The sequence below is a fragment of the Calonectris borealis genome, chromosome Z, assembly GCF_964195595.1.
Source record: "Calonectris borealis chromosome Z, bCalBor7.hap1.2, whole genome shotgun sequence".
Lineage (NCBI taxonomy): Eukaryota > Metazoa > Chordata > Aves > Procellariiformes > Procellariidae > Calonectris > Calonectris borealis.
The window spans coordinates 9827642-9837728 of NC_134352.1; positions in this window are offsets into that span (position 1 = coordinate 9827642).

Here is a 10087-nt window from a genome sequence, read left to right on the forward strand (position 1 = left end):
GACAAGTCCAGCTCATCGCCACGCAGGGATGAGCATGCCACCCTGAACAACAATACGATGATGATGAATGGAGTCTTAAAAAATGCCCAATACTCATACCATTTGTACAGAGGTGACAAGCCATCACCAGCCAAATCAAAGCGTAGGCAGAGAAAGAAATGCCATCGCAGCTACAGGGCACTTTGGATGGCAGCCAACAACCACCTACTACCCTATGGAGGCGGCTAATGCAGTCTAAGTATCAAGAAGAGGGTAAATTGTAAAGGCTTGACGGATAGGTTTAGCTATCAACCAACAGAAAAAAATCTATTATTTCATAAGAGACCCAAGGTACAAGCATGAAGGAGGAAAGACTTTTCTCCTCTGAGAACAGCTTCATATGTAAGGGCTCTGTAGGTTTCTTGTGGTGCATTTGATTGTACTGTGACTTGCCAAGGTGTGTGTTTAAGAACAAGGAGGATACACCATTGACTCTAACATTAGTGTGGTGGGTTGACCCTGGCTGGACACCAGGTGCCCACCAAAGCCGCTCTATCACTTCCCCTCCTCAACTGGACAAAGGAAAGAAAATATAAGGGGTCAAGATAAGGACAGGGAGAGATCACTGACCAACTACTGTCATGGGCAAATCAGACTCAACTTGGGGAAATTAGCTTAATTTATTACCAATCAAATCAGAGTAGGCTAATGAGAAATAAAAAGCTCCCAGATCTTAAAACACCTTCTCCCCACCCCTCCCTTCTTCCCAGGCTCAACTTCACTCCTGACATCTCTACCTGCTCCCCGTGAGCAGTGCAGGGGAACGGGGAATGGGGGTTGCAGTCAGTTCATCACATGTCTCTTTACCTGCTCTGGTGTGGGGTCCCTCTCACGGGAGACACAAACTTCTCCAATGGGGGTTCTTCATGAACTGCTCCAGCATGGGTCCTTTCCATGAGGTGCAGTCCTTCAGGAACAGACTGCTCCAGCGTGGGTCCCCCACAGGGTCACAAGTCCTGCCATAAAACCTGCTCCAGCCTGGGCTCCTCTCTCCACAGGTCCACAGGTCTTGCCAGGAGCCTGCTCCAGCACGGGCTTCCCACGGGATCACAGCCTCCTTCGGGCATCCACCTGCTCCGGCGTGGGGTCCTCCACGGGCTGCAGGTGGATATCGCTCCACCATGGACCTCCATGGGCTGCAGGGGCACAGCCTGCCTCACCATGGTCTTCACCACGGGCTGCAGGGGAATCTCTGCTCCGGTGCCTGCAGCACCTCCTCCCCTCCTTCTTCACTGACCTTGGTGTCTGCAGGGCTGTTCCGCTCACATATTCTCACTCTTCTCTCCGGCTGCTCTTGTACAGTAGTTTTTTTCACCTTCTTAACTATGTTATCCCAGAGGTGCTTCCACCATCTCTGATGGGCTTGGCCTTGGCCAGCGGCGGGTCCATCTCGGAGCCGGCTGCATTGGCTCTGCTGGACATGGGGGAAGCTTCTAGCAGCTTCTCACAGAAGCCACCCCTGTAACCCCCCCGCTACCAAAACCTTGCCATGCAAACCCAAGACAATTAGGGAGACATCCAGGGGTGTTTTTGAGTTGTGACCACACCTCTCTGCCTTATTCACTCCAGTAATTCTGTTGATTTAAGAGGGTCATCCACAATGTTTGGAAGGAAAGAGAGGAGAAGACAAAGAGAATTTGGCTCCACTGAAGTTTGGTTCCTCAGTTAAAAAATGCTTCCTCTGTGAATCATTTAGCAACTATGTACTGTCCCTGTCACTTCTCTTTGATGAGTGTTGGGGCAGAAGAGAGAGGAGGGAGGATGGAGAAGAATCTACACATTTTTCATCACCACCTTGTGCCCTGCTAGGTTTAATACAAGATACAAGAGCATCCAGTAGCACAGAATAGGATTTTTATCAGGTACAAACACTTTTACTTTGAATTGACTGCATTAGATTTAGAATATCTAGAAGATTTTAGAAATATTAGGGAAAATATTTAGTTTATGTAATTGTTATATTCATGTGATTCCTTTCTCTGTTCTCAGGAGGCTCATGTTGAGGTCTCCAAGCACCATGAATGCTACATACTTATATTTTGAGATCAGCCACTATTGTGCTGTTGAAGGGGCAGATGCACAGCCCGGTCCAGAGGAATCATTTCCCCGTACAGGGGCAGCTGTGTCACAAGGGTGTGTAAAATCTGTGACAGCTCAGAGATACAATGGAAGCAGGGTCCTATAGACCTGTCACAAGTAGTGGTGATTCATCCTTGACAATCCGAAATTTAACACTCCCTACTCAACAGTCTGAGCAGAGCGGCTGTTTCTGAACATATTGATTCTTACAGCAGTTTCAGGATACACATCAAAATCTGATACCCTAGTGCTTTATAATACCTCAGCGTTTTGAAAGTGTCTTCTTTAGGTCACTGCAATCAGATTTGTCTGTGGATCTTCCAGAGACCCTGGCCATAACCAGGTATCTCATGACTGTAGGAATCGGAGACACCAAATCAATAAAGGACTTGAGATTATGAGATCAAAGGATCAACACGAGTCCTACAGCTACTAGATATATAATAATTTACACAGAAATTGTTCTCTGCCACCAGAAAAACAGGGTCCAATCAAGACTTGAGTCTAGTTTTTCAAGCCTTGAAAAGCCTGGAGGTCTTTGGTAGTTTCTGACTGGGAGAGGAAAGCCAGGGCCTTGGGAGGGATGACAGCAAATAGCAGCTGGTCAAAGAGACACAGAGCGATGTTTCTGGGCAATATCAAGGGGGATAAAGAGTTAAAAGTAGTTCATTTTGTCCATATATCGGTTGCTGTCCTAAAATGGAATGGATATTAAATGTCAATTATAAAAAAAAAAAAAAAGAAAACAGAACAACAACAAAAAAAGTTAATACACATAGTGTCCGTGGGGTAATGGCTCCTCAGATACGGGTTCCCAGAAATGGGGCTTGCATTGAAAAGGCAGTACAACCCAGTTTGTGTAATGACAAGCTCAATTCACATAGCTCCTCCAGGATAATGAGATCAATTTGGAAGTGATGATTATAAAGAATTTGGATACTGAGGTTTTTGCATACAGTCCTAGGCCAAGTAATGATTGGATTTATTCACCTGCTTTAGAGAGGTTCTGATTACTGATAAAAGAAGGGGAAATGAACAGCCAGGGAATGAAAGAGAAAATGTGAAGGATTAACTGTTAAGGGAGCAGGCAGCGTAGGAGCAGGTAGTATAGTTACTCAGCTCCTGCCCTTTTGTCCATCCCAGACCTTACTGAAGAGCAAAGCTGAGCTTTTACCTTAAGCTAGAATAGCCTTGCATTTATACAAGCAGTAGGAGCTTCCTGGACATTAGGCAGTTCACTGGCACCTAAAGATTTTCTCCAGCTGTTCTACTGTGTAGCTACAAGATCTTCTAGGAGCACCAAGTTAGTGCCAAACGCCTGCCTTATTAAAACAAGGAGAAGATGAGGAAGGAAAGGTGACTGGCAATAACACACCACCTGAGCTGCTTCAGGACCAGTGCCACAGATTCTCTCCTAGGGTAGCATTAACTCCTGCTACTGATGTGAGTCCTCCGTACTGGCTTAAGCTCCAATTAATTCTGGAAGACAAGATGAGTCAGAGCGCAGAGACCTCCATCAGCCCAATTTCCCTTTATCCCCAGCTATCCGCCTTGTGCCGGCACCAGCAGGGACCTCCACGCTAAAGAGGACTGAGGCATTTCTATACCACCTCTCCACATCTCCACGTTAGCCTGAATCCAAAACTAAAACTCGTCTTTGTTTAACAAAACATGGGAATTGAGAGTGGCAGAAGCCCACGCTCCATTTGCTTTAGAAATGTGAAGACTGCAGCTATCGCAGAAGACTACTTCTTCAACTGATCTGTGGCACTGTCTCCCAGAAAGGCAAACGGATGTCTCTCTGCCTCCTGCAGCTTAGAAGAAAACTTGAACACCTGCCCTAGACGTGACTATCTCAATAACAAACAGGCAACTGTATAACAAACGAGACGTTTCTACCATCCACCTTCTTTGTAATCGTGCCCCAGTGTGATACTCACCACCTTCTTCTGACGTCGGAGGGAAACAAGGCAGGCAGGAAAGAAAGGTTCATTGCAATAGTTTCCTGCTAGCAAAAAGAAAGCAAGTAGCACTAGCATGATTACACCTTAATTTTACTGAAGAAAATGAGTATTGTGATCGTCCAATTCAGGGCTAATTCAGGACAGTGATTGCAACTAAATGATTTTATCTCCAAGAATGTCATTTTCCTACAACCATTTTCACTTGGAAGGAATAGGAAAGGTCCTCCTGTCCCCCTGCACTGAATGACTGTCACCGCAGTTTGAGATACTGAGCATAGTGAAACAGCCGAGTTAGGTTTGTTATTAGGGCATGAATGTTAGATACATTTTCACTATAAAAACACGCCATTATTCAACAATAAGACCCGTCAGTCATGCTGTGTGTTTCTGCACCTCTCCAGAATACTTACGAGGCACCACTGCTTACCAGGTAGTACTTGCCCTACATTAACTTTTGAGTTAGAATTTAATTTCTACCAGTGGTGGAAAATGGAGGCAAAGGCATGAATCTGGACTTGGAGTGCTTCTATGTCTGCTTCTCTTTAAACTTTCTGACTTGAGTGTTTGTTGACACTCCCCACAAAATAGAATTATTTGCAAGGTTCTGATTTAGAATTTGTTACAAATCAGATGTTGGAGGTTTGGCATTTCAGTGGTTTTAAAAGAAAAAGATGTTACCCAGGTTGGTGGGATAGATGTTTTTTTCCTGCCTACCAGCAGATGATCTCAGTTAACACCTATCTAAACAGAAATGGAATCGGAATCACAGCAAAGGCTTTCTTTTCTTTGTAAACTCTTAAGCTGGGACTATTTAAAAAGTGAGGGTTTTGTAATCCCTTGGTGTATTTTTAAGTCTAGGTACCTCAAATAATATGTGAAATTGCTGAGTGTGGAAAGATGCTCTGGATAAAACAGAATTGTTAATATATTATTCGTTTGCACTGTGCATGTGAGTTGAATGATAAAAGCAAATGCAGACTGTAAGGTATGTTGTTAAAGGCTGAAAAAAACCCATAGCATTGTTTTGAAGTCAGTGAAGTCACCCTTCTGTTTTTATTCTGCTTTGGCCATTTTGACCATATATTTACTTGCTTGAACTGGAGAGTGAATGATAAATTAGTAAGATTGCTCTTTCTACAATAAGTGCTTGGTTCTTTCTTGAACATTTGCCCTTCCAGGTCTCAATATTTATTACAGTTATCAGTATTATTCCCATCCCACAAGTATGGGGGAAAAACCCTGAACACAGAGATGCAGGAACTTGCTCAATGTCATCCTATGCATATTGACATGTCCCCCTGCCCCAGGTGACTCTTAGACCCACCAGCACATGGGAATCACTACTGAACATTTAATTTGCTGTCCCTGAAATACATAGATTCAGGAAAGAGTCTTTGATAATTTATTTCTGCTACAAGATCTAGAGTTGAAGGACCCAGAAAGCAGTTATTAAGCCATTTCGGTGAAGTGATTTGGAGATTCAAATATTGCTGGACATAGTATGCAAACCAGACCCACCTGTTAAAGGAAAATCAAATGTCAAGAAGAGTTCAAACAAAGCCCATGTCTTAATTCTTATTACTTATGGATGTTCGAATAATTTGTGTAGGCAAGAAAGGTTTACCACAAGAAATGTGTGCTCAAAAGGCACTCACAGAGGACTGTTTTCTACCTCATCCTGTTCTTCCTTCCCCTACACCCCCAACAGGGATTCAACCTAAATGGGTCATGAATTGACTAACTTTGATGTGAATGGTAAACACTTCATCTCCTACTCTACAAAGTCTCTTGGTTAATATTTATAGGGATTGAGGAATATTAAGTTATTTGAAAAGGAACATATATATTCCCACAAATAAAGGGGAGGAATGGAGGGGAAGAGATTGTCAAAGTTTACAAAGACATCAGATCATGAAAAGCCTTGTGAAGACATTAGATGGTGAAGGAGCTAGTTATTTACAAAAGGAACTCAGTCATTTTAATGAACACATTTCATGAAAATTTAATACTGTCTTATGTTGCGCATCTTAAATCCCAGGCTCCTGAAGCAAGGTAATTACATATGAATCTCCACTTTCCTTGTTCATCCAACATCGTTGTTAAAAACATTAACCCTAACAACTCAAAGGGAAAGTAGAGAGCTTTCAGATGTAGAGCTTCAAAACTTTTGATTTATGCAAGCTTCTTCATTTTAGAAAGTTTTGCTACATCTTTGAAAGTGCTGACACTGGGCTTCTGTTGGAGCCCTGACTGACATGATAAATCACAAAGCTTATCAGAGTTCTGGGATTTTTTTCTCCAAAAAAAAAAAACAAGAATGAAGCATGGAGACAGAGAGTGTAATTGTTATGGTGCCTTAGCCTGGCACAGAGCAGAGATCAGGCAACAGGAGCTCCACTTTCACCAAAGTAGGAAAGCTCTAAGTCTTGCATCCTTTGTCTCACCCTCAGCCCTTTTCCACTCCACAACCCTATGGGTATCCCCACATTCCTTACATTTGTAATCCGCTGTGTGTTGGGGGTTTTGGTATTACTCTTTACTTTCCCATTTTTCTACTCTGTTCATGCACAGGCGTTGTTTTCCTCTGTTCTCTGCCACGCGAAGAGATGTTATTCTGCCTAATACTTTGGCTGCCACATCTTACTGCTTAAGGCCCCATCATACCCTAGTTGGAGTAGTTTGTGCTGCAGCATCTTGGAAGATTTTCATATGCTTTCCACTGCCAAATTACTGTTTTCCCTTTCTCATCACCTTTGGTCTCAGCCCTCCTCAGTTTTCCAGATGGAGATGGGGAAGAGTTGTATAATTAAACACTAACGTGACAGCATATACATTTGTCAGTTGGTGAGGTGTGCCGTAGACATGTGCCTTAGCGCACAGGCTGTTCTCAGCAGCAGCTGCTGAATAGAAGTCTTAGATTATCAGTACTACAGACTGCTTTGAAAGATATCAGTAAACAACTGAAATGACAGTAAAAGCAATTTGAGGTGTGGGAAGGTAAAAGTAATCCAACTGATATGTTTAGTTCAGTTCCCTGCTTTGCCATCAGCTTCACGTGCCTTCATCTAAATACTTTGTGGCTCTAGCCCAGTGTGCCTCAAACCTATCTGCCCTCAAGGGCAATCAGGTTCATGAATTGCAAAGGGGAAGACAAGCTCAAGATCCATTAAGGGAAAAAAGGAGGCTGAACCTGTGTTTCTTCACATCTTGGGGTACCCCTAAAATCCAAGGTAGAGTATAAGGTTGGAAAGATGGGGGTACAGGTACTACGTCGTGCTTTATTTTGAGAGACAGATGGTCATACCAGCCCTCTCTCTAAAAGGATGCTCCAGGTAGGCTCTCTGGGTTAGAGGTGAGAACTTCCTGGCAGCATCTAAATCCTCTTGTGAATCTAGCCCTCACTCAGAGCTAGTAGCTAAGAGCTATGAGAGCTGGTAGCTCATGGTAGTAGCGAAGAACTGGAAGGTCCTTAGATAGGGTAGCCATAATAACCAGTTACAAAACCTCTATCACCAACAGGCCCTAATCCTCTGGGGTGAGCTAAGAGGACTTCTGATAGTAAATCCATAATGCCTAGCAGGTCTGGGAGAGTTTTAAATCACATGGATTACTTCATGTTTTGATCTTGGGGTTGGAAGCAGGATACACGATGCAGTTTGCAATAACTCTACAAAGACCTGGCACAGTACCAATTTCTTCTGTAGAGAGCCCTTATTTAGTGAACATACATATCTTCTCACAGTTTCCACCTAAGAAATACAGGCTGTTATTGAATGCTTTTGACCTGCAGAGCTGCCCAAAACCGAACAGTCCCATTTTAGTTACTAATAAACACACAGACATGCAGAATGGTACGTAGTACAGGCTGGATGATTCCCCTGTTATAAAGCAGCTTTAAATGAGAGCAGTGTGCAAAATGAGGCTATTTCTGCTGGCCTCGGGAGGAAAGAAATCTTTTCCTTTAGCTCTGTGATGCATGTAACACTGGAAGTTTGCAGAGAGACATTTCTTTCCCTCATACATAAAAATGCCCCCAAGACCTCAAAACAGCTCTGCTACCTGTAAATTGCAAGTATCCATTTTTATCAGCTGCTCAAACAAAACAGAAATAATAACAAAAGACCATTATGTCCTTTGCTCAGAAATGTCTGCAACCTCCCCAGCTAAACCAGAATTTCTGCTGCTCCCCAATATGGACCATTTGAAATGTTCACCTTATTTACTCTTCGAGAACATAATATGCTTCGGCATGAAGCTGCTCATGCCCTTCAGGATAAGCCTCTCTCTCTCTGTTACTCAATTAGTATGTACCTCCTGGCATGTTTTGAAACTTAGGGCTTGCTTCTAAGCCAATAGTTTTGCCTTAACTGCTTCTAAGAGTATATTTGAAGAAGATTTAAACTTTAAAATGCTTTGTGGCAGAACTCCTTCCATGCAACTGTTTTCCTCGGTTTACTTTTGATTTTGGCCATCATCAGGTTATCAGCTTTGCTCTCCTAAGCAGCATTAGCTGCAAAATTAAACAAGAGTTGACTTCATTTCTGCAGAAAAGAAAATGCATAAATGGACCTCACTATCCTCTTACACAGCAAGTCCAGACCCACACCTTGTTGGCCAGCTCAGAGTCACAGGGCTCTTCAACATTGTGCAGGTGACTACAAAATTGCAGGAGCCCTTAGTCTTGGAGTGGATCTTCAACATCCCACAGTGGGACTACTGCATCGGAGACACCAGAGCTCGCTAACCTCACGACCAGCTCCTCAGGAGCGATGTGCAGGACATGAGAACCCAAGGGCATTTCCTGGGGCTGGACCCCAGCTGCACTTTGGTGAGACGGACATTCAAGCCCCTTCCTCGTATTCTAATTTCTGTCGTAAGGAAGATAATCTAAACAGGCAAGTGGAGAGCTTTGATGGACTCCAAAAGGGCCCGAATCATTGCTGATGCTCCACCAGAGAACTGACTGCATGGGGCAGCACAGCTTCTCTGAAGCCATGAGGAAGGACATGATTTGTTTTGCTTTAAGCTATTTTCCCAATTAATACAGAAAAATCTCTATATTATATGAACTCTATATTAAGGCATTGAAGGAAAAAAAAAATAATCTAAGCTTATGTTGAGGAGCCTTAAGATAGAACAGAAACGCTTTTGGTGCTGCGAAACAAAATTTCCAGACTCAGAAGGCTTTACACCATAGTAAGGCTATACAAAAGAGAAGCTAAGAAATAAATGAAGAGGCTCTGGCTATGAAACATTTCCCAGCTGGCTACGCACCTACTAAGTGTCAGATCTGAGAGGGAAACTTATTTTCTTCATAAGAAGTACCAGGCAAAAGTAGCTGACAACATTAGGTGTTTAAAGGTGCTCACCAACTCAGCCCAGACTCTCCCCTTTGAACATTCAGCATCATTTCTCCAAGGCAAATAAACTCACCATATCAAATCCCTTTCATCAGCCCACTTCGTGGACAGCTGCCTTCTCAACCATACCCCGCTCCATTCTTTGTTTTTCACAACTCTCTCCCCAAAAGATCCTCCTCACAACTCACCCTCCTCTCTAGAGGGCTCCTGGGACTGGGATGATCTTCCCCCCATCATTTAGCTGTCCATCCCAGCTGGAAGAAAAGCAATTATTCCTGACAGGGCCAAGCCCAGTGGTTCTTCCTGGGCCAGTTGTTTTGTAATGGTTCTTGTCTGCAAACACCACACAGCTTCCCAGCTGTAAGATAATCTCTGCTCAGAAAGGTGAATGGCATCTACTTCAAAGAATAGACATGAGGCTAAAACATATGGTCCCCAAGCAGTCACGGAAAAAACAGAAGGCATTATAAATACACCTGATCTGTAAGGATAATGTCTTGCGATTGAAAGGCAGGCAAGAAAAAGTGCAGGTGTTATTTTCATGTAGCATTTGCTCATTGTTTTCCAACTACAGGTAGAAAACCACTTGTCTCGGCATTTTCATACATATCATCACCCTTACAGCAGAATTGCCTTTCTGTTGTC